Source organism: Pimephales promelas, chromosome 11 (genome assembly GCF_988280905.1).
Source record: "Pimephales promelas chromosome 11, fPimPro1.hap1.1, whole genome shotgun sequence".
Classification (NCBI taxonomy): domain Eukaryota; kingdom Metazoa; phylum Chordata; class Actinopteri; order Cypriniformes; family Leuciscidae; genus Pimephales; species Pimephales promelas.
This window is the reverse complement of record NC_142779.1, coordinates 37,272,292-37,295,889: the sequence shown is the minus strand read 5'-3', so window position 1 is coordinate 37,295,889 and position 23,598 is coordinate 37,272,292. Positions and strand designations below refer to the sequence as shown.

Genomic DNA, 23,598 nt, shown 5'->3' with positions numbered 1-23,598 from the left:
GTCAAAAAAAAAAAATCTAGAAAAGATTATTTAAAGAAGACCCAGAAAGGGATAGATGTGCAAGGCTCGTTGCTTCAGGCGATGTGTTGCGTACCGTCTCGATCAGGCTCCTTTAGTCCTTCTTTAGAACCTCAGCCTGATGTAGTTCGCTCCCACGTTCAGCACAACAGCTGCGACACGCTCATCACCGTTCAGGATCTCGGGAACCTGTGCAGCAATATCAAGAACATGAGCACCAGGAAAGCAGCGAGTGCGCACCTTATCCTTACCTGAGGTAGCACGGACATGACGGACCATGGACGTGCCCATGATCACGGTGGCGTTGCGTTCCGACTCACCAAGAGGGGAGAAGCAGTTCCGGGTCGAGATCTCCAAGACCGGGAGGGGCGGCGGAGAGGTTCTAGCTCTGGTACTGGCTCGTGTCTTCCGCTGTGTGATCCATGGTGTTGTGTCGGTGCCGGAGTGAATGAAGCCAGAGATGATCACGTCCTCCTGGGCAGAGAAACGCATGGAGTAGATGAACTCAGAGTCAAAGAGTAACCAACCACTGACTTTTGAGCATCGGCATGTAATGTTTCAAGTGCTGACCGCTGATCCAGCAGCTCACAGCCATCGAGTCGTCTCTCCACAGGAGTCACTAAACAAGGAACAGACAAAGTTTCAATAGAATGTTCCACACTAAGCATATCAATTAAGTTTGGACAACAAAAACTGTGATTTGGACTTTGACTTACTAGTCATGTCTGTAAGTGGGAAGCAGTGCAGACACGATCGTTGCTTCAGGTGATGTGTTGCGTCTCGATCAGGCTCCTGTAGTCCTTCTTTAGAACCTCAGCCTGATGTCGTTCGCTCCCACGTTCAGCACAACAGCTCCGATGCGCACATCACCGTTCAGGAGCTCAGGAACCTGTGCAGCAACATCAAGAACATGAGCACCAGGAAAGCAGTGAGTGCGCACCTTATCCTTACCTGAGGTAGCACAGACATGACGGACCATGGACGTGCCCATGATCACGGTCGCGTCGCGTTCCAACTAGCGAAGAGGGGAGAAGCGGTTCCGGGTCGAGATCTCCAAGACCGGGAGGGGCGACGGAGAGGTTCTTGCTCGTTGATTCGCTCCCACGTTCAGCACAACAGCTCCGACACGCTCATCACCGTTCAGGATCTCAGGAACCTGTGCAGCAACATCAAGAACATGAGCACCAGGAAAGCAGTGAGTGCGCACCTTATCCTTACCTGAGGTAGCACAGACATGACGGACCATGGACGTGCCCATGATCACGGTGGCGTCGCGTTCCGGCTCGCTAAGAGGGGAGAAGCGGTTCCGGGTCGAGATCTCCAAGACCGGGAGGGGCGGCGGAGAGGTTCTTGCTCTGGTCTTGGCTCGTGTCTTCCGCTGTACGATCCATGGTGTTGTGTCGGTGCCGAAGTGAATGAAGCCAGAGATGATCGCGTCCTCCTGGGCAGAGAAACGCATGGAGATGGAGTAGACAAAGTGAGTTAAAGAGTAACCAACCACTGACTTGTGAGCATCGGCGTGTGATGTTTCAAGCGCTGACCGCCGATCCAGCAGCTCACAGGCAGAGTCGTCTCTCCACAGGCGTTGAGTCGTCTCTCCACAGGCGTCACTAAACAAGGAATAGACAGTTTCAATATAATGTTCCACACTAAGCATATCAATTACGTTTGGACAACAAAGACTGTGATTTGGACTTTGACTTACTATTTATTAGGTGTGTGCAAATAATCTACTGAACCTTTCCTGTCCTTGTCTGTACGTGGGAAGCGGCCCAGACACGATGATCGTTGCTTCAGGCGATGTGTTGCATACCGTCTCCATCAGGCTCCTGTAGAACTTCTTCAGAACCTCAGCCTGATGTCGTTCACTCCCACGTGCAGTACAGCAGCTCCGACAAACTGAAGTTGACGAACGCCATTTTTCTCAGGACAAGCGTCCCGAGATAACAGCAGAAAACAGATGGGAAATAATTAGCATAGCTGATGTCCATAATGATTTCCCTTACACAGGAGTAATTTCAGAGTTTGAGCATAAAGAATTTAAGTTTGAGCCTAACTTTTCTTTCTGGAATATTTACATTAATAAATAACTAATGCTAATTACAAGTAATCATCTAGCAGTGTTGTTAATAAACCTTAAGCAAGAACTGACCACAGAGAAGTCATCTGAACAATTGTAAATACCAATCGAATGCTAATGATTTAGGGCAGATTTGACTAATTCGACCTAACCTGAGGATAATAAATAATAAGGTTAAAAGGTGTTAAGTTTAAAGCGCACACCGTAAAACATGGCACCCAGCGGGGGGCTTTAACTGTTCAATTCTGGCCAGTAATTGAACAGTTAAGCGCCAGCTAAATAGCATGTGCATGGATGTGCTTAAGGATTAGAAATATATTTTCTTTTTTAAAGATAAATCAATTAGAAGACGACTAATGAAACTTAGTCAAAAAAAAAAAATCTAGAAAAGATTATTTAAAGAAGACCCAGAAAGGGATAGATGTGCAAGGCTCGTTGCTTCAGGCGATGTGTTGCGTACCGTCTCGATCAGGCTCCTTTAGTCCTTCTTTAGAACCTCAGCCTGATGTAGTTCGCTCCCACGTTCAGCACAACAGCTGCGACACGCTCATCACCGTTCAGGATCTCGGGAACCTGTGCAGCAATATCAAGAACATGAGCACCAGGAAAGCAGCGAGTGCGCACCTTATCCTTACCTGAGGTAGCACGGACATGACGGACCATGGACGTGCCCATGATCACGGTGGCGTTGCGTTCCGACTCACCAAGAGGGGAGAAGCAGTTCCGGGTCGAGATCTCCAAGACCGGGAGGGGCGGCGGAGAGGTTCTAGCTCTGGTACTGGCTCGTGTCTTCCGCTGTGTGATCCATGGTGTTGTGTCGGTGCCGGAGTGAATGAAGCCAGAGATGATCACGTCCTCCTGGGCAGAGAAACGCATGGAGTAGATGAACTCAGAGTCAAAGAGTAACCAACCACTGACTTTTGAGCATCGGCATGTAATGTTTCAAGTGCTGACCGCTGATCCAGCAGCTCACAGCCATCGAGTCGTCTCTCCACAGGAGTCACTAAACAAGGAACAGACAAAGTTTCAATATAATTTTCCACACTAAGCATATCAATTAAGTTTGGACAACAAAAACTGTGATTTGGACTTTGACTTACTAGTCATGTCTGTAAGTGGGAAGCAGTGCAGACACGATCGTTGCTTCAGGTGATGTGTTGCGTCTCGATCAGGCTCCTGTAGTCCTTCTTTAGAACCTCAGCCTGATGTCGTTCGCTCCCACGTTCAGCACAACAGCTCCGATGCGCACATCACCGTTCAGGAGCTCAGGAACCTGTGCAGCAACATCAAGAACATGAGCACCAGGAAAGCAGTGAGTGCGCACCTTATCCTTACCTGAGGTAGCACAGACATGACGGACCATGGATGTGCCCATGATCACGGTGGCGTCGCGTTCCAACTAGCGAAGAGGGGAGAAGTGGTTCCGGGTCGAGATCTCCAAGACCGGGAGGGGCGACGGAGAGGTTCTTGCTCGTTGATTCGCTCCCACGTTCAGCACAACAGCTCCGACACGCTCATCACCGTTCAGGATCTCAGGAACCTGTGCAGCAACATCAAGAACATGAGCACCAGGAAAGCAGTGAGTGCGAACCTTATCCTTACCTGAGGTAGCACAGACATGACGGACCATGGACGTGCCCATGATCACGGTGGCGTCGCGTTCCGGCTCGCTAAGAGGGGAGAAGCGGTTCCGGGTCGAGATCTCCAAGACCGGGAGGGGCGGCGGAGAGGTTCTTGCTCTGGTCTTGGCTCGTGTCTTCCGCTGTACGATCCATGGTGTTGTGTCGGTGCCGAAGTGAATGAAGCCAGAGATGATCGCGTCCTCCTGGGCAGAGAAACGCATGGAGATGGAGTAGACAAAGTGAGTTAAAGAGTAACCAACCACTGACTTGTGAGCATCGGCGTGTGATGTTTCAAGCGCTAACCGCCAATCCAGCAGCTCACAGGCAGAGTCGTCTCTCCACAGGCATCGAGTAGTCTGTCCACAGGAGTCACTAAACAAGGAATAGACAGTTTCAAGATAATGTTCCACACTAAGCATATCAATTAAGTTTGGACAACAAAGACTGTGATTTGGACTTTGACTTACTATTTATTAGGTGTGTGCAAATAATCTACTGAACCTTTCCTGTCCTTGTCTGTACGTGGGGAAGCAGCCCAGACACGATGATCGTAGCTTCAGGCGATGTGTTGCGCACCATCTCGATCAGGCTCCTGTAGAACTTCTTCAGAACCTCAGCCTGATGTCGTTCGCTCCCACGTTCAGCACAACAGCTGCGACGCGCTCATCACCTTTCAGGATCTCGGGAACCTGTGCAGCAACATCAAAAACATGAGCACCAGGAAAGCAGTGAGTGCGCACCTTATCCTTACCTGAGGTAGCACGGACATGACTGACCATGGACGTGCCCATGATCACAGTGGCGTCGCGTTCCGGCTCACTAAGAGGGGAGAAGCGGTTCCGGGTCGAGATCTCCAAGACCGGGAGGGGCGGCGGAGAGGTTCTTGCTCTGGTCCTGGCTCTGGCTCGTGTCTTCCGCTGTGTGATCCATGGTGTTGTGTCGGTGCCGAAGTGAATGATGCCAGAGATGATCGCGTCCTCCTGGGCAGAGAAACGCATGGAGATGGAGTAGACAAAGTGAGTCAAAGAATAACTAACCACTGACTTGTGAGCATCGGCGAGTGATGTTTCAAGCGCTGACCGCCAATCCAGCAGCTCACAGGCAGAGTCGTCTCTCCACAGGAGTCACTTAACGAGGAATAGACACAGTTTCAAGATAATGTTCCACACTAAGCATATCAATTAAGTTTGGACAACAAAGACTGTGATTTGGACTTTGACATACTATTTATTAGGTGTGTGCAAATAATCTACTGAACCTTTCCTGTCCTTGTCTGTACGTGGGAAGCGGCCCAGACACAATGATAGTAGCTTCAGGTGTTGTGTACCATCTCGATCAGGCTCCTGTAGAACTTCTTCAGAACCTCAGCCTGATGTCGTTCACTCCCACGTGCAGTACAGCAGCTCCAACAAACTGGAGTTGACGAACGCCATTTTTCTCGGGACAAGCGTCCCGAGATAACAGCGGAAAACAGATGGGAAATAATTAGCATAGCTGATTTCCATAATGATTTCCCTTACACAGGAGTAGATTCCAGAGTTTGAGCATGAGGAATTTAAATTTGAGCCTAACTTTTATTTCTGGAATATTTACATTAATAAATAAATAATGCTAATTACAAGTAATCGTCTAGCAGTGTTAATAAACCTTAAGCGAGAACTGACCACAGAGAAGTCATCTGAACAATTGTAAATACCAATCGAATGCTAATGATCTAGGGCAGATTTGACTTATTTGACCTAACCTGAGGATAATAAATAATAAGGTTAAAAGGTGTTAAGATTAAAGCACACACCGTAAAACATGGTGCCCAGCGTGGGGCTTTAACTGTTCAATTCTGGCCAGTAATTGAACAGTTAAACGCCAGCTAAATAGCATGTGTGTGGATGTGCTTAAAGATTAGATATTTATTTTCTTTTTTAAAGATAAATCAATTAGAAGACGACTAGTGAAACTTAGTCGAAAAAAAAATCTAGAAAAGATTATTTAAAGAAGACCCAGAAAGGGTTAGATGTGCAAGGCTCGTTGCTTCAGGCGATGTGATGCGTACCGTCTCGATCAGGCTCCTGTAGTCCTTCAGAACCTCAGCCTGATGCCGTTCACACCCACGTTCAGCACAACAGTTCCGCCGCGCTCATCACCGTTCAGGATCTCAGGAACCTGTGCAGCAACATCAATAACATGAGCACCAGGAAAGCAGTGAGTGCGCACCTTATCCTTACCCGAGTTAGCGCGGACATGACGGACCATTGGCGTGCCGATGACCACGGCGTCGTCGCGTTCCGACTCGCAAAGAGGGGAGAAGCAGTTCCGGGTCGATATCTCCAAGACCGGGAGGGGCGGCGGAGAGGTTCTTGCTCTGGTCCTGGCTCGTGTCTTCCGCTGTATGATCCATGGTGTTGTGTCAGTGCCGGAGTGAATGAAGCCAGAGATGATCGCGTCCTCCTGGGCAGAGAAAAGCATGGAGATGGAGTAGACAAAGTGAGTCAGAGTAACTAACCACTGACTTGTGAGCATCGGCGAGTGATGTTTCAAGCGCTGACCGCCAATCCAGCAGCTCACAGGCAGAGTCGTCTCTCCACAGGCATCGAGTATTCTGTCCAAAGGAGTCACTAAACAAGGAATAGACAGTTTCAAGATAATGTTCCACACTAAGCATATCAATTAAGTTTGGACAACAAAGACTGTGATTTGGACTTTGACTTACTATTTATTAGGTGTGTGCAAATAATCTACTGAACCTTTCCTGTCCTTGTCTGTACGTGGGAAGCGGCCCAGACACGATGATCGTTGCTTCAGGCGATGTGTTGCGTACCGTCTCGATCAGGCTCCTGTAGAACTTCTTCAGAACCTCAGCCTGATGTCGTTCACTCCCACGTGCAGTACAGCAGCTCCGACAAACTGGAGTTGAGGAACGCCATTTTTCTTGGGACAAGCGACCCGAGATAACAGCAGAAAACAGATGGGAAATAATTAGCATAGCTGATGTCCATAATGATTTCCCTTACACAGGAGTAGATTCCAGAGTTTGAGCATAAAGAATTTAAGTTTAAGCCTAACTTTTCTTTCTGGAATATTTACATTAATAAATAACTAATGCTAATTACAAGTAATTGTCTAGCAGTGTTAATAAACTTTAAGCAAGAACTGACCACAGAGAAGTCATCTGAACAATTGCAAATACCAATCGAATGCTAATGATCTAGGGCAGATTTGACTTATTCGACCTAACCTGAGGATAATAAATAATAAGGTTAAAAGGTGTTAAGATTAAAGCACACACCGTAAAACATGGTGCCCAGCGTGGGGCTTTAACTGTTCAATTCTGGCCAGTAATTGAACAGTTAAGCGCCTACTAAATAGCGTGTGCATGGATATGCTTAAGGATTAGAAATTTATTTTCTTTTTTAAAGATAAATCAATTAGAAGACGACTAGTGAAACTTAGTCGGAAAAAAAAATCTAGAAAAGATTTAAAGAAGACACAGAAAGGGTTAGATGTGTAAGGCTCGTTGCTTCAGGCGATGTGTTGCGTAGCGTCTCGATCAGGCTCCTGTAGTCCTTCTTCAGAACCTCAGCCTGATGTCGTTCGCTCCCATGATCAGCACAACTGCTCTGACGCGCTCATCACCGTTCAGGATCTCAGGAACCTGTGCAGCAACATCAAGAACATGAGCACCAGGAAAGCAGTGAGTGCGCAGTGGATAAGTGGATAAGCCTTACCTGAGGTAGCACAGACATGACGGACCATGGACAAGCCCATGATCACGGTGGCGTCGCGTTCCGGCTCGCTAAGAGGGGAGAAGCAGTTCCGGGTCGATATCTCCAAGACCGAGAGGGGCGGCAGAGAGGTTCTAGCTCTGGTCCTGGCTCGTGTCTTCCACAGTATGATCCATGGTGTTGTGTCGGTGCCAGAGTGAATGAAGCCAGAGATGATCGCGTACTCCTGGGCAAAGAAACGCATGGAGTAGATCAAGTCAGAGTCAAAAAGCAACTAACCACTGACTTGTGAGCATCGGCATGTGATGTTTCAAGCGCTGACCGCCGATCCAGCAGCTCACAGGCAGAGTCGTCTCTCCACAGGCGTCACTAAATGAGGAAGACACAGTTTCAAGATAATGTTCCACACCAAGCATATCAATTAAGTTTGGACAACAAAGACTGTGATTTGGACTTTGACTTATTATTTATTAGGTGTGTGCAAATAATCTACTGAACCTTTCCTGTCCTTGTCTGTACGTGGGAAGCGGCCCAGACACAATGATCGTTGCTTCAGGCGATGTGTTGTGTACCGTCTCGATCAGGCTCCTGTAGAACTTCTTCAGAACCTCAGCCTGATGTCGTTCACTCCCACGTGCAGTACAGCAGCTCCGACAAACTGAAGTTGACGAACGCCATTTTTCTCGGGACAATCGTCCCGAGATAACAGCAGAAAACAGATGGGAAATAATTAGCATAGCTGATGTCCATAATGATTTCCCTTACACAGGAGTAGATTCCAGAGTTTGAGCATGAGGAATTTAAATTTAAGCCTAACTTTTATTTCTGGAATATTTACATTAATAAATAACTAATGCTAATTACAAGTAATCGTCTAGCAGTGTTAATAAACCTTAAGCAAGAATTGACCACAGAAAAGTCATCTGAACAATTGTAAATACCATTCGAATGCTTATGATTTAGGACAGATTTGACTTACTCGACCTAACCTGAGGATAATAAATAAGGTTAAAAGGTGTTAAGTTTAAAGCGCACACCGTAAAACATGGTGCCCAGCGTGGGGCTTTAACTGTTCAATTCTGGCCAGTAATTGAACAGTTAAACGCCTACTAAATAGCGTGTGCGTGGATATGCTTAAGGATTAGAAATTTATTTTCTTTTTTAAAGATAAATCAATTAGAAGACGACTAGTGAAACTTAGTCGGAAAAAAAAATCTAGAAAAGATTTAAAGAAGACACAGAAAGGGTTAGATGTGTAAGGCTCGTTGCTTCAGGCGATGTGTTGCGTAGCGTCTCGATCAGGCTCCTGTAGTCCTCCTTCAGAACCTCAGCCTGATGTCGTTCGCTCCCATGATCAGCACAACTGCTCTGACGCGCTCATCACCGTTCAGGATCTCAGGAACCTGTGCAGCAACATCAAGAACATGAGCACCAGGAAAGCAGTGAGTGCGCAGTGGATAAGTGGATAAGCCTTACCTGAGGTAGCACAGACATGACGGACCATGGACATGCCCATGATCACGGTGGCGTCGCGTTCCGGCTCGCTAAGAGGGGAGAAGCGGTTCCGGGTCGAGATCTCCGAGACCGGGAGAGACTGAGAGGTTTTTGCTCTGGTCCTTGATTGTGTCTTCCACAGTATGATCCATGGTGTTGTGTCGGTGCCAGAGTGAATGAAGCCAGAGATGATCGCGTACTCCTGGGCAAAGAAACGCATGGAGTAGATCAAGTCAGAGTCAAAGAGCAACTAACCACTGACTTGTGAGCATCGGCATGTGATGTTTCAAGCGCTGACCGCCGATCCAGCAGCTCACAGGCAGAGTCGTCTCTCCACAGGCGTCACTAAATGAGGAAGACACAGTTTCAAGATAATGTTCCACACCAAGCATATCAATTAAGTTTGGACAACAAAGACTGTGATTTGGACTTTGACTTATTATTTATTAGGTGTGTGCAAATAATCTACGGAACCTTTCCTGTCCTTGTCTGTACGTGGGAAGCGGCCCAGACACGATGATCGTTGCTTCAGGCGATGTGTTGTGTACCATCTCGATCAGGCTCCTGTAGAACTTCTTCAGAACCTCAGCCTGATGTCGTTCACTCCCACGTGCAGTACAGCAGCTCCGACAAACTGGAGTTGACGAACGCCATTTTTCTCGGGACAAGCGTCCCGAGATAACAGCAGAAAACAGATGGGAAATAATTAGCATAGCTGATGTCCATAATGATTTCCCTTACACAGGAGCAGATTCCAGAGTTTGAGCATGAGTAATTTAAATTTGAGCCTAACTTTTATTTCTGGAATATTTACATTAATAAATAACTAATGCTAATTACAAGTAATCGTCTAACAGTGTTAATAAACCCTACGCAAAAACTGACCACAGAGAAGTCATCTGAACAATCGCAAATACCAATCGAAAGCTTATGATTTAGGGCAGATTTGACTTACTCGACCTAACCTGAGGATAATAAATAAGGTTAAAAGGTGTTAAGATTAAAGCACACATCGTAAAACATGGCGCCCAGCGTGGGGCTTTAACTGTTCAATTCTGGCCAGTAATTGAACAGTTAAGCACCTACTAAATAGCGTGTGCATGGACATGCTTAAGGATTAGAAATGTATTTTCTTTTTTAAAGATAAATCAATTAGAAGACGACTAGTGAAACTTAGTCGGAAAAAAAAAATCTAGAAAAGATTATTTAAAGAAGACACAGAAAGGGTTAGATGTGCAAGGCTCGTTGCTTCAGGCGATGTGTTGCGTACCGTCTCGATCAGGCTCCTGTAGTCCTTCTTCAGAACCTCAGCCTGATGTCGTTCGCTCCCACGTTCAGCACAACAGCTCAGACGCGCTCATCACCGTTCAGGATCTCGGGAACCTGTGCAGCAACATCAATAACATGAGCACCAGGAAAGCAGTGAGTGCGCACCTTATCCTTACCTGAGGTAGCACGGACATGACTGACCATGGACGTGCCCATGATCACAGTGGCGTCGCGTTCCGGCTCACTAAGAGGGGAGAAGCGGTTCCGGGTCGAGATCTCCAAGACCGGGAGGGGCGGCGGAGAGGTTCTTGCTCTGGTCCTGGCTCTGGCTCGTGTCTTCCGCTGTATGATCCATGGTGTTGTGTCGGTGCCGAAGTGAATGATGCCAGAGATGATCGCGTCCTCCTGGGCAGAGAAACGCATGGAGATGGAGTAGACAAAGTGAGTCAAAGAATAACTAACCACTGACTTGTGAGCATCGGCGAGTGATGTTTCAAGCGCTGACCGCCAATCCAGCAGCTCACAGGCAGAGTCGTCTCTCCACAGGAGTCACTTAACGAGGAATAGACACAGTTTCAAGATAATGTTCCACACTAAGCATATCAATTAAGTTTGGACAACAAAGACTGTGATTTGGACTTTGACATACTATTTATTAGGTGTGTGCAAATAATCTACTGAACCTTTCCTGTCCTTGTCTGTACGTGGGAAGCGGCCCAGACACAATGATCGTTGCTTCAGGCGATGTGTTGGGTACCGTCTCGATCAGGCTCCTGTAGAACTTCTTCAGAACCTCAGCCTGATGTCGTTCACTCCCACGTGCAGTACAGCAGCTCCAACAAACTGGAGTTGACGAACGCCATTTTTCTCGGGACAAGCGTCCCGAGATAACAGCAGAAAACAGATGGGAAATAATTAGCATAGCTGATTTCGATAATGATTTCCCTTACACAGGAGTAGATTCCAGAGTTTGAGCATGAGGAATTTAAATTTGAGCCTAACTTTTATTTCTGGAATATTTACATTAATAAATAAGTAATGCTAATTACAAGTAATCTTCTAGCAGTGTTAATAAACCTTAAGCGAGAACTGACCACAGAGAAGTCATCTGAACAATTGTAAATACCAATCGAATGCTAATGATCTAGGGCAGATTTGACTTATTCGACCTAACCTGAGGATAATAAATAATAAGGTTAAAAGGTGTTAAGATTAAAGCACACCGTAAAACATGGCGCCCAGCGTGGGGCTTTAACTGTTCAATTCTGGCCAGTAATTGAACAGTTAAACGCCAGCTAAATAGCGTGTGTGTGGATGTGCTTAAAGATTAGAAATGTATTTTCTTTTTTAAAGATAAATCAATTAGAAGACGACTAGTGAAACTTAGTCGAAAAAAAAATCTAGAAAAGATTATTTAAAGAAGACCCAGAAAGGGTTAGATGTGCAAGGCTCGTTGCTTCAGGCGATGTGATGCGTACCGTCTCGATCAGGCTCCTGTAGTCCTTCAGAACCTCAGCCTGATGTCGTTCGCTCAAAAGTTCAGCACAACAGTTCCGCCGCGCTCATCACCGTTCAGGATCTCAGGAACCTGTGCAGCAACATCAAGAACATGAGCACCAGGAAAGCAGTGAGTGCGCACCTTATCCTTACCCGAGTTGGCACGGACATGACGGACCAGTGGCGTGCCGATGACCACGGCGTCGTCGCGTTCCGACTCGCAAAGAGGGGAGAAGCAGTTCCGGGTCGATCTCCAAGACCGGGAGGGGCGGCGGAGAGGTTCTTGCTCTGGTCCTGGCTCTGGCTCGTGTCTTCCGCTGTATGATCCATGGTGTTGTGTCGGTGCCGAAGTGAATGAAGCCAGAGATGATCGCGTCCTCCTGGGCAGAGAAACGCATGGAGATGGAGTAGACAAAGTGAGTCAAAGAGTAACTAACCACTGACTTGTGAGCATCGGTGTGTGATGTTTCAAGCGCTGACCGCCAATCCAGCAGCTCACAGGCAGAGTCGTCTCTCCACAGGCATCGAGTATTCTGTCCAAAGGAGTCACTAAACAAGGAATAGACACAGTTTCAAGATAATGTTCCACACTAAGCATATCAATTAAGTTTGGACAACAAAGACTGTGATTTGGACTTTGACTTACTATTTATTAGGTGTGTGCAAATAATCTACTGAACCTTTCCCGTCCTTGTCTGTACGTGGGAAGCAGCCCAGACACAATGATCGTAGCTTCAGGTGTTGTGTCAAGTACCATCTCGATCAGGCTCCTGTAGAAATTCTTCAGAACCTCAGCCTGATGTCGTTCACTCCCACGTGCAGTACAGCAGCTCCGACAAACTGGAGTTGGCGAACGCCATTTTTCTTGGGACAAGCGTCCCGAGATAACAGATGGGAAATAATTAGCATAGCTGATGTCCATAATGATTTCCCTTACACAGGAGTAGATTCCAGAGTTTGAGCATAAAGAATTTAAGTTTAAGCCTAACTTTTCTTTCTGGAATATTTACATTAATAAATAACTAATGCTAATTACAAGTAATTGTCTAGCAGTGTTAATAAACTTTAAGCAAGAACTGACCACAGAGAAGTCATCTGAACAATTGTAAATACCAATCGAATGCTAATGATCTAGGGCAGATTTGACTTATTCGACCTAACCTGAGGATAATAAATAATAAGGTTAAAAGGTGTTAAGATTAAAGCACACACCGTAAAACATGGTGCCCAGCGTGGGGCTTTAACTGTTCAATTCTGGCCAGTAATTGAACAGTTAAGCGCCAGCTAAATAGCGTGTGCGTGGATGTGCTTAAGGATTAGAAATTTATTTTCTTTTTTAAAGATAAATCAATTAGAAGACGACTAGTGAAACTTAGTCGAAAAAAAAAATCTAGAAAAGATTATTTAAAGAAGACTCAGAAAGGGTTAGATGTGCAAGGCTCGTTGCTTCAGGCGATGTGTTGCATACCGTCTCGATCAGGCTCCTGTAGTCCTTCTTCAGAACCTCAGCCTGATGTCGTTCGCTCCCACGTTCAGCACAACAGCTCCGATGCGCTCATCACCGTTCAGGATCTCAGGAACCTGTGCAGCAACATCAAGAACATGAGCACCAAGAAAGCAGTGAGTGCGCACCTTATCCTTACCTGAGGTAGCACAGACATGACGGACCATGGACGTGCCCATGATCATGGTGGCGTCACGTTCCGACTCGCAAAGAGGGGAGAAGCAGTTCCGGGTCGATATCTCCAAGACCGGGAGGGGCGGCAGAGAGGTTCTAGCTCTGGTCCTGGCTCGTGTCTTCCGCTGTGTGATCCATGGTGTTGTGTCGGTGCTCGACTGAATGAAGCCAGAGATGATCGCGTCCTCCTGGGCAGAGAAACGCATGAAGTAGACGAAGTCAGAGTCAAAGAGTACCTAACCACTGACTTGTGAGCATCGGCTTGTGATGTTTCAAGCGCTGACCGCCGATCCAGCAGCTCACAGGCAGAGTCGTCTCTCCACAGGCGTCACTAAACAAGGAAGACACAGTTTCAATATAATGTTCGACACCAAGCATATCAATTAAGTTTGGACAACAAAGACTGTGATTTGGACTTTGACTTACTATTTATTAGGTGTGTGCAAATAATCTACTGAACCTTTTCTGTCCTTGTCTGTAAGTGGGAAGCGGCCCAGACACGATGATCGTTGCTTCAGGCGAAGTGTTGCATACCGTCTCGATCAGGCTCCTGTAGAACTTCTTCAGAACCTCAGCCTGATGTCGTTCACTCCCACGTGCAGTACAGCAGCTCCGACAAACTGAAGTTGACGAACGCCATTTTTCTCGGGACAATCGTCCCGAGATAACAGCAGAAAACAGATGGGAAATAATTAGCATAGCTGATGTCCATAATGATTTCCCTTACACAGGAGTAGATTCCAGAGTTTGAGCATGAGGAATTTAAATTTAAGCCTAACTTTTATTTCTGGAATATTTACATTAATAAATAACTAATGCTAATTACAAGTAATCGTCTAGCAGTGTTAATAAACCTTAAGCAAGAATTGACCACAGAGAAGTCATCTGAACAATTGTAAATACCATTCGAATGCTTATGATTTAGGACAGATTTGACTTACTCGACCTAACCTGAGGATAATAAATAATAAGGTTAAAAGGTGTTAAGATTAAAGCACACACCGTAAAACATGGCGCCCAGCGTGGGGCTTTAACTGTTCAATTCTGGCCAGTAATTGAACAGTTAAACGCCTACTAAATAGCGTGTGCATGGATATGCTTAAGGATTAGAAATTTATTTTCTTTTTTAAAGATAAATCAATTAGAAGACGACTAGTGAAACTTAGTCGGAAAAAAAAATCTAGAAAAGATTTAAAGAAGACACAGAAAGGGTTAGATGTGTAAGGCTCGTTGCTTCAGGCGATGTGTTGCGTAGCGTCTCGATCAGGCTCCTGTAGTCCTTCAGAACCTCAGCCTGATGTCGTTCGCTCCCATGATCAGCACAACTGCTCTGACGCGCTCATCACCGTTCAGGATCTCAGGAACCTGTGCAGCAACATCAAGAACATGAGCACCAGGAAAGCAGTGAGTGCGCAGTGGATAAGTGGATAAGCCTTACCTGAGGTAGCACAGACATGACGGACCATGGACAAGCCCATGATCACGGTGGCGTCGCGTTCCGGCTCGCTAAGAGGGGAGAAGCGGTTCCGGGTCGAGATCTCCAAGACCGGGAGCGACTGAGAGGTTTTTGCTCTGGTCCTTGATTGTGTCTTCCACAGTATGATCCATGGTGTTGTGTCGGTGCCAGAGTGAATGAAGCCAGAGATGATCGCGTACTCCTGGGCAAAGAAACGCATGGAGTAGATCAAGTCAGAGTCAAAGAGTAACTAACCACTGACTTGTGAGCATCGGCATGTGATGTTTCAAGCGCTGACCGCTGATCCAGCAGCTCACAGGCAGACTCGTCTCTCCACAGGAGTCACTAAATGAGGAAGACACAGTTTCAAGATAATGTTCCACACCAAGCATATCAATTAAGTTTGGACAACAAAGACTGATTTGGACTTTGACTTACTATTTATTAGGTGTGTGCAAATAATCTACGGAACCTTTCCTGTCCTTGTCTGTACGTGGGAAGCGGCCCAGACACAATGATCGTTGCTTCAGGCGATGTGTTGTGTACCATCTCGATCAGGCTCCTGTAGAACTTCTTCAGAACCTCAGCCTGATGTCGTTCACTCCCACGTGCAGTACAGCAGCTCCGACAAACTGGAGTTGACGAACGCCATTTTTCTCGGGACAAGCGTCCCGAGATAACAGCAGAAAACAGATGGGAAATAATTAGCATAGCTGATTTCGATAATGATTTTTCTTACACAGGAGTAGATTCCAGAGTTTGAGCATGAGTAATTTAAATTTGAGCCTAACTTTTATTTCTGGAATATTTACATTAATAAATAACTAATGCTAATTACAAGTAATCGTCTAACAGTGTTAATAAACCTTAAGCGAGAACTGACCACAGAGAAGTCATCTGAACAATCGTAAATACCAATCGAAAGCTTATGATTTAGGGCAGATTTGACTTACTCGACCTAACCTGAGGATAATAAATAATAAGGTTAAAAGGTGTTAAGATTAAAGCACACACCGTAAAACATGACGCCCAGCGTGGGGCTTTAACTGTTCAATTCTGGCCAGTAATTGAACAGTTAAGCACCTACTAAATAGCGTGTGCATGGACATGCTTAAGGATTAGAAATTTATTTTCTTTTTTAAAGATAAATCAATTAGAAGACGACTAGTGAAACTTAGTCGGAAAAAAAAAATCTAGAAAAGATTATTTAAAGAAGACACAGAAAGGGTTAGATGTGCAAGGCTCGTTGCTTCAGGCGATGTGTTGCGTACCGTCTCGATCAGGCTCCTTTAGTCCTTCAGAACCTCAGCCTGATGTCGTTCGCTCCCACGTTCAGCACAACAGCTGCAACGCGCTCATCACCGTTCAGGATCTCGGGAACCTGTGCAGCAACATCAAGAACATGAGCACCAGAAAAGCAGTGAGTGCGCACCTTATCCTTACCTGAGGTAGCACGGACATGACTGACCATGGACGTGCCCATGATCACAGTGGCGTCGCGTTCCGGCTCACTAAGAGGGGAGAAGCGGTTCCGGGTCGATATCTCCAAGACCGAGAGGGGCGGCGGAGAGGTTCTAGCTCTGGTCTTGGCTCGTGTCTTCCGCTGTATGATCCATGGTGTTGTGTCGGTGCCGAAGTGAATGATGCCAGAGATGATCGCGTCCTCCTGGGCAGAGAAACGCATGGAGATGGAGTAGACAAAGTGAGTCAAAGAATAACTAACCACTGACTTGTGAGCATCGGCGAGTGATGTTTCAAGCGCTGACCGCCAACCCAGCAGCTCACAGGCAGAGTCGTCTCTCCACAGGCAGAGTCGTCTCTCCACAGGCGTCACTAAACGAGGAAGACACAGTTTCAAGATAATGTTCCACACTAAGCATATCAATTAAGTTTGGACAACAAAGACTGTGATTTGGACTTTGACATACTATTTATTAGGTGTGTGCAAATAATCTACGGAACCTTTCCTGTCCTTGTCTGTACATGGGAAGCGGTCCAGACACGATGATCGTTGCTTCAGGCGATGTGTTGCATACCGTCTCGATCAGGCTCCTGTAGAACTTCTTCAGAACCTCAGCCTGATGTCGTTCACTCCCACGTGCAGTACAGCAGCTCCGACAAACTGAAGTTGACGAACGCCATTTTTCTCGGGACAAGCGTCCCGAGATAACAGCAGAAAACAGATGGGAAATAATTAGCATAGCTGATTTCGATAATGATTTCCCTTACACAGGAGTAGATTCCAGAGTTTGAGCATAAAGAATTTAAGTTTAAGCCTAACTTTTCTTTCTGGAATATTTACATTAATAAATAAGTAATGCTAATTACAAGTAATCGTCTAGCAGTGTTAATAAACCTTAAGCAAGAATTGACCACAGAGAAGTCATCTGAACAATTGTAAATACCAATCGAATGCTAATGATCTAGGGCAGATTTGACTTACTCGACCTAACCTGAGGATAATAAATAATAAGGTTAAAAGGTGTTAAGATTAAAGCGCACACCGTAAAACATGGTGCCCAGCGTGGGGCTTTAACTGTTCAATTCTGGCCAGTAATTGAACAGTTAAACGCCAGCTAAATAGCATGTGTGTGGATGTGCTTAAGGATTAGATATTTATTTTCTTTTTTAAAGATAAATCAATTAGAAGACGACTAGTGAAACTTAGTCGGAAAAAAAAAATCTAGAAAAGATTATTTAAAGAAGACCCAGAAAGGGTTAGATGTGCAAGGCTCGTTGCTTCAGGCGATGTGATGCGTACAGTCTCGATCAGGCTCCTGTAGTCCTTCAGAACCTCAGCCTGATGTCATTCGCTCCCACGTTCAGCACAAGAGCTCCGATGCGCTCATCACCGTTCAGGATCTCAGGAACCTGTGCAGCAACATCAAGAACATGAGCACCAGGAAAGCAGTGAGTGCGCAGTGGATAAGTGGATAAGCCTTACCTGAGGTAGCACAGACATGACGGACCATGGACAAGCCCATGATCACGGTGGCGTCGCGTTCCGGCTCGCTAAGAGGGGAGAAGCGGTTCCGGGTCGAGATCTCCAAGACCGGGAGCGACTGAGAGGTTTTTGCTCTGGTCCTTGATTGTGTCTTCCACAGTATGATCCATGGTGTTGTGTCGGTGCCAGAGTGAATGAAGCCAGAGATGATCGCGTACTCCTGGGCAAAGAAACGCATGGAGTAGATCAAGTCAGAGTCAAAGAGTAACTAACCACTGACTTGTGAGCATCGGCATGTGATGTTTCAAGCGCTGACCGCTGATCCAGCAGCTCACAGGCAGACTCGTCTCTCCACAGGAGTCACTAAATGAGGAAGACACAGTTTCAAGATAATGTTCCACACCAAGCATATCAATTAAGTTTGGACAACAAAGACTGATTTGGACTTTGACTTACTATTTATTAGGTGTGTGCAAATAATCTACGGAACCTTTCCTGTCCTTGTCTGTACGTGGGAAGCGGCCCAGACACAATGATCGTTGCTTCAGGCGATGTGTTGTGTACCATCTCGATCAGGCTCCTGTAGAACTTCTTCAGAACCTCAGCCTGATGTCGTTCACTCCCACGTGCAGTACAGCAGCTCCGACAAACTGGAGTTGACGAACGCCATTTTTCTCGGGACAAGCGTCCCGAGATAACAGCAGAAAACAGATGGGAAATAATTAGCATAGCTGATTTCGATAATGATTTTTCTTACACAGGAGTAGATTCCAGAGTTTGAGCATGAGTAATTTAAATTTGAGCCTAACTTTTATTTCTGGAATATTTACATTAATAAATAACTAATGCTAATTACAAGTAATCGTCTAACAGTGTTAATAAACCTTAAGCGAGAACTGACCACAGAGAAGTCATCTGAACAATCGTAAATACCAATCGAAAGCTTATGATTTAGGGCAGATTTGACTTACTCGACCTAACCTGAGGATAATAAATAATAAGGTTAAAAGGTGTTAAGATTAAAGCACACACCGTAAAACATGACGCCCAGCGTGGGGCTTTAACTGTTCAATTCTGGCCAGTAATTGAACAGTTAAGCACCTACTAAATAGCGTGTGCATGGACATGCTTAAGGATTAGAAATTTATTTTCTTTTTTAAAGATAAATCAATTAGAAGACGACTAGTGAAACTTAGTCGGAAAAAAAAAATCTAGAAAAGATTATTTAAAGAAGACACAGAAAGGGTTAGATGTGCAAGGCTCGTTGCTTCAGGCGATGTGTTGCGTACCGTCTCGATCAGGCTCCTTTAGTCCTTCAGAACCTCAGCCTGATGTCGTTCGCTCCCACGTTCAGCACAACAGCTGCAACGCGCTCATCACCGTTCAGGATCTCGGGAACCTGTGCAGCAACATCAAGAACATGAGCACCAGAAAAGCAGTGAGTGCGCACCTTATCCTTACCTGAGGTAGCACGGACATGACTGACCATGGACGTGCCCATGATCACAGTGGCGTCGCGTTCCGGCTCACTAAGAGGGGAGAAGCGGTTCCGGGTCGATATCTCCAAGACCGAGAGGGGCGGCGGAGAGGTTCTAGCTCTGGTCTTGGCTCGTGTCTTCCGCTGTATGATCCATGGTGTTGTGTCGGTGCCGAAGTGAATGAAGCCAGAGATGATCGCCTCTTCCTGGGCAGAGAAACACTTGGAGTAGATGAACTCATAGTCAAATAGTAACAAATAGAATTTCAGCCCATAAAAATACAAGCCCTAACAATACAATGCCTGCACTTTTTTTGTTTTACAATTAGTGTAATTAAGCCAGCTTCTTTGTTTCACACACATTTGTCAATAGTCTTCTTCTCTACATAAATTAGGAAGTACAATAGGCAATGTAATAAATCAAGTCAATTCACATAGGGCTGTGTAATCTAATCCAATCTAGGGCTGTGAAATGATAAATCATGATTAATTGCATCCAAAATAAAAGTTTGTTTACCTAATAGGGTTAAAACAGTGTGAGGTGCAAAAGAAAAGGTTTAAGAGAACATGAAGTGCAGAGAAGAGCACATGGAAAGAAGAATAAGTCTCACGTCTCCACACAAGGAGGGCTTCAGAAGATATGCAGAGGATCTGCTAATACTCCATTTAAGAGCATGTGGAGGTCCTGAGAAACACTTACAACGGACAAGCATTTAAACAGCAAATTACAAAGTATAGTATTGATTATGTTGGCAAAAGAGGCAATTTAACAAATTGACATTAACAAGCGGTCATCGGTGACCATGTCATTCTTTGAGTTATTTAGGGTGCACATTGATGAATGGATCTCACCTGAACTTCACCGCTCACTACATGTGGTGACCCTCTGTATCTGAAATCTGACTCACTCAGGTGCCTTTATATCCCTAAACAGCTCCTGCAAAAACACAAATCATCAGATCACACACACATGCAGTACTCGTTCCAATCAAGAGCTCATTGGAGCAAAAATCATCAAATTAAGTTAATTCATTAGAGCAACGGAGGGCATTTCAGGAATACAGGTGTTTAAAAAACAAAGAACAGATTGTAAATGGATCGTTGGACATAAAATAAACACACGAACGATCCGATCTTAGCGATAGAGTTCACATCAGACTCATTTATATCTCAGATCTACAGAGGAAACAGAACAGTTAACATGATACACCAAATTAAAGAAACAATAATAATTTTTAAAAAAATCCAAAAAAATCAATGTGAAAGCAGATTAAATCCATATTAAGTGAATGACAGTCAATAAAAGATGTGCCCATAAATGTCACTTACAAAATGGTGGATTTATTAAAGCGCCCGACGATGGAGAAAACTACAGGAGACATCAATAGACCAGTGAACAGACGAATCCATGAGGAGAACCACACACATCAACTAGAACTTAAAGTAATGCAAATCAACGACCAGGGAGAAACAGAGGGCTTAAATACACAGAGAACAGATCAAGGAAACGAGACACAGCTGGGGTAAATTAACCCAACCACAGTAACCATAGTAACTAACTGGGAGAGAACGAAGAACTGACTAGTTCATGAGGTTCAGCTGTGTTGGGTTAATGAAGACGGTGAAACTGGGATCAAGGAGTGGCACAATTTGATGAAAACCTAAAAATGTTTCAGTATGCCTTGGTTTACAATCACTACATTTGTACTGCATTAAAAGTTTCAAAAATGAAAATACAAATATACAGAAAGGGTAGAGACCTATAAGACCAATTAAGTACAAGTGAAGAATAACCAACAATAAAAATAATTGTCTTACCTTCAGTTCAGTTCAGTTCAGTTCAGTTCAGTTCAGTTCAGTTCAGTTCAGTTCAGTTCAGTCCAGTTCAGTCCAGTCCAGTCCAGTCCAGTCCAGTCCAGTCTTCCCTCTCCAAACTACATCCCAGACTGGAAATCCTGCAGGTTCATCCTGTGGGCCTTTATAATTATGGGCAAAACCACTGACAGGAACACAAACAACAAGGAATTCAATTCAACAAAGAACCAAATCTCAATATAATAAACTTTCTGTACATGGCCTAATTCACAAATTATTATTTAAAAAAAACATGAATATGTTTCCTCATTGAAAAACTGTTACATTTTTATACAAACATTCCCCTTCATCTTCTACACTTGGTTTCTCCCAGTTCCCAACATGCACCTCAGCACAGATATAAAAGCTCATTCCCGGAGCTGTTCTGGTTTTTCTAGCAAGCTGTCGCATTTGACGGGTTTCTCTGTTAATTAAACTGTGCACAGTAAAACATGCTGTAGCAAAACTCATCTGACTCTACAAGGATTGTGTTCAAGTTGAAATTGAGAAAGATCCATAACCTGATTTATGTAAAAAGGTTAGGAGTATTTTTATCTACTATAGTCAGGATGATGTGACAATGTCTCCAGATCTGCTCGTCTGTCATGAGCTTTATCTGCCAGGATTCATAGAAAGATGAAAGATGGGTTGGAGATTTCTTTTAATTAAATGTTTAGATAAATGGATGTTTGATCATGTATCAGTTTAAGTCCATAGTGTGTTTTGGATGAACTATAACATAGAAAGCATTAAACATATCTTGTTGAGCAGCTGATAAGTTTCCCTGTAGCCCTTTCCCTGTAGTCCTCCGACCTTACAACAACATTGGGGAGTTTTTGTTATTCACAGCATTCAAGCACTTCGCATGTGATGCTTGGGTAAAAAAATTGGGAACAACTGTAAGTCTCGTTTTTATAGATCTTTTTATTTGTATTTGTAGATCTGAACCTTCACAGATATTGATATCACCACCATCCAGCAGGTAACTGATCAAATAAAGAGGGCAATAAATCAGTCAATAAATGGTCAGTTACCCGCTGAATGGCAGTAATATAAGTCCGTAGGAGGGCAACAGGACCGCTACCTCCGTCTTTGTGTGAGGAGGAGCAGGAGATGACCTCTAGCAGGCCACAAATGTGCATGTGTCTGCTCAAACGGTCAGAAACAGACTCCATGAGGGTGGTATGAGGGCCCGACGTCCATGGGATGTTTGGCATTATCCAAAGAACACCGAGATTGGCAAGATTAGTAAATTCGGCACTGGCACCCTGTGCTCTTCACAGATGAAAGCATGTTTACACTGAGCACATGTGACAGACGTGACGGAGTCTGGAGATGCCGTGGAGTCCAGGTCTGAGAGGAGATCCCTCAGGAGACCATCCGCCACCTCATCAGGAGCATGCCCAGGCATTGTAGGGATGTCATACAGGCACGTGGAGGCCACACACACTACTGAGCCTCATTTTGACTTGTTTTAAGGCAGTGTTTTCCAACCCTGTTCCTGGCGGCACACCAACACAGCACGTATTCTTTGTCTCCCTTATCAAACACACCTGATTCAACTCATCAGCTCATAATCAGATGGGTTAATGAGCTGATGAGTTGAATCAGGTGTGTTTGATTAGGGAGACAAAGAATACGCGCAGTTTTGGTGTGCCGCCAGGAACAGGGCTGGGAAACACTGTTTTAAGGACATTACATCAAAGTTGGATCAGCCTGTAGTGTGGTTTTCCACTTTAATTTGGAGCTTGAATCCAAATCTCCATGGGTTGATAAATTAGATTTCCATTGATAATTTTTGTGTGATTTTGTTTTCAGCACATGGAGGGTCTCATGAGGGCAAGAGGAGATTCACAATACCTCGGAGATGTTTTGTGCTCACTAAACAGCCATGTTTACTCAAATTTGAAAACACCCGCAGCACTGATCTCCGTGATGCTCAATTCTTCTTCTTCATCTTCTTGACAAATCTTCTCCCGTGGCCCCCTGGGATAGAAAAGTATTCGTTGATGGATGCTTCAGAATCTGGGCAGAAGCATTAGGTCATGCAGAAACTTCTCGCCTACTCTTTATGAATATTGATGTATCAAACATACTACACTCAAAAAAAATTATATGTTGGCTTTAAATAATTTTAATTTGTCAACAGGTTCCACATAACTGGATTACGTTAAACAAACATAATTGTTCATGTAACTTCAACATAATAGAATTATGTAATTTTAAAATACGCAATTTAAGTAGTCTCAACGTGAATTTTTAAAGGCTTCCTGACATGATTCAAATGCATTTTATTATATTCATTCATCCATTTATATTTCATTTGATTCAGTGACATTTTATTAAATTTATAGACTTTAGCTAGCTATTTGTTAGCAGAAGCACATGTTAGCATCTTAAATGCTAAGATATACATGGTCCTTCATTCAAAGCAATTGAACATAATGAAATCAGTCGACAGCCAAACAAAATGCTCCACTCTTCTCCACA

General features: G+C 44.7%; 2 long non-coding RNA genes across 2 annotated transcripts; both read right to left on the bottom strand.

The window, feature by feature from the left end:
• Positions 1–384: 384 nt before the first annotated feature.
• On the bottom strand, positions 385–868 carry LOC148977262 (uncharacterized). Its single transcript, XR_016145661.1, has 3 exons — positions 735–868; positions 589–637; positions 385–492 (listed from the first exon to the last, which is right to left on the bottom strand). It is a non-coding gene; the product is annotated as an uncharacterized LOC148977262 (long non-coding RNA).
• A 1,980-nt stretch (positions 869–2,848) lies between these two features.
• LOC120486172 (uncharacterized) lies at positions 2,849–3,342 on the bottom strand. Its single transcript, XR_005624133.2, has 3 exons — positions 3,199–3,342; positions 3,053–3,101; positions 2,849–2,956 (listed from the first exon to the last, which is right to left on the bottom strand). It is a non-coding gene; the product is annotated as an uncharacterized LOC120486172 (long non-coding RNA).
• Positions 3,343–23,598: the final 20,256 nt, after the last annotated feature.